Source organism: Furipterus horrens, unplaced genomic scaffold, assembly GCF_987537825.1.
Source record: "Furipterus horrens unplaced genomic scaffold, mFurHor1.1.pri manual_scaffold_17, whole genome shotgun sequence".
Classification (NCBI taxonomy): Eukaryota; Metazoa; Chordata; class Mammalia; order Chiroptera; family Furipteridae; genus Furipterus; species Furipterus horrens.
Window position 1 is genome coordinate 41050835 of NW_028327187.1, and position 1984 is coordinate 41052818.

General features: G+C 39.6%; 1 long non-coding RNA gene across 1 annotated transcript; it reads right to left on the reverse strand.

The window, feature by feature from the left end:
* Positions 1-683: 683 nt before the first annotated feature.
* Positions 684-1472, reverse strand: LOC149990896 (uncharacterized). The gene is made up of 2 exons (XR_016508594.1): positions 1374-1472; positions 684-1044 (listed from the first exon to the last, which is right to left on the reverse strand). It is a non-coding gene; the product is annotated as an uncharacterized LOC149990896 (long non-coding RNA).
* Positions 1473-1984: the final 512 nt, after the last annotated feature.

Genomic DNA, 1984 nt, shown 5'->3' on the forward strand with positions numbered 1-1984 from the left:
GGCAACTTCCTGAAGAAAGGGCAAAAAAAATAAAGAGAAAGTTTAAAGTCTATGTATATATTTTTTTTAAATAATTTTATTTTATTTGTAGAGAGACGAGAAAGGGAGAGAAACATCACTGTGTGGTTGCCTCTCACTTGCGCCCCAAACTGGGGACCTGACATGCAACCTAGTCATGTGCCCTGACTGGGAATCGAGCCAGTGACACTTGGCTCATGGGCCAACGCTCAATCCACAAAAGTCTTCTAGTATTTCGGCTGTTGCCACTGGAAGGTACTATAGATGCAGCAGCAATGGTTAGTCTAACTGGTCAGTCTGACACTGATCCAGCTAATCTTCATATCTTATTTCTGGAGAATGGAAAACTATAGGAGCTTGCCTAGTAAATCACCAGTAATAACTTGATTCTACAATGGCCAAGCTGCCATCCAATACCACACAAGCATATAAAATGTATGCTTAGGCTCCATGGGAAGAAACATTAACACAAGAAATGACTTCCCTGTCAGCTTAAAAGTGGGAAAAACTTATTTGATCAAATTCCTATTTAAATACATTGGCATGTCAGACTCCCTCTATAGATAGCCAAATTATTCATGTGGAAGAAGTGTTGGCCCAGGAGATGTTTAAACTGTATCTTTGGTCCTGAAATAAAGCAGGCAGTTAAATAATTTCAAAATGTGCAAAACAGACATTCTCCTTCATTTACCAAGACTACAAGTCACCATTCACATGATCCACAAGCCCTTCATATTAAACAGCCACACAGGTGAGAACCAAATTCAGGTTTCCAACAAAAATGGTAAAGTGTTATTGGCAAAAGCCGCAATTTGCTATGGCAGCTTGTCAGGTAGTATGAAATTAAGTCTCGCTCCCTCTGCAATTCCTGCCTTGACCTTGAACTCTCACATTCTACTTGGATGAGAGCCTAGGTCAGAGGACGTCAAAGCCAACAACCGCTTACTCAACAGGGCATTGTGTCGCTTCAGGTACACGATAATGTCTCCTTGCTTCTCAACAATTTCTTCTAGACTTGAAATAGTCCTGCAAAGAATCAAGATATTAATAGGTTACACATATTCACCAATTCTCACTAGTCTTTTTGCAGATGGGTCCCTACCAGTTGAAAACTGGTGAAAGTACAGCATATTGCATTTGTTACTTTTTTGTAGATATTTATAAGCCAAGGCAATATTCCAAAATGAGATTCTTTCATCTGACTGAAGCACCGTTAAACCTAATTCTAAAAGCACCTATGCAGTCATAATTCCCAAGCAGAATGGCTTCTAGTCTTCTAGGGGTAGGGGTGGGGTGACGGGGGGGTGTAGTACTTAATTCTCTCTCTGAACTGTTTCTTTCCACCCAAAGCTTACCTGAATCCAGTCTCTGAAGTACTATTGCTGGGGTAAGTGTAGACTTTTTCTTCTTCAAGTATATCAGGCTGTGGTTTGGCTTTATTAAATTTTCGAATCTTCACTAAAATAATAAAGTCACTGTCAGGTTATCTAATTATAAAAGTGTTTCTATTTCCATTTATTCAAATTATATTAATTAGTTCTTTTCAAAAATGTTAATATGAATAAAAATGCTTCATAAAGAGAATAAACACGATCACTTATTGATATACTCAAACATTTGAAAGTTATTATGTGCCAAGCCTGAACTAAGCACTGTGAACACAGTGATTATTGTTATTATTGATGATAATAACGGGTATAATTTTTTTGTGGACTGAAAACAGAAGGTAGAGGTGACCTGTTTTGCATGGACCTCATTCAGTTCTCAGAACCACCCCGAGGTGGGTGTTTTTATTACTCCTTATTTTCTGTCGCTGGTTCGATCTTCCAGTCAGGGCACATCAGAGAAGGAAAACTCTGACTCCAAAAAACCTCCGCTGCCTTGCGGCATACCTCCTCAGGGGAAAGGCTAAGGGAGTAAACCCCGACAGAAAATCCGGAGCCGGAGTCCCTAAGGCGGTTTGACG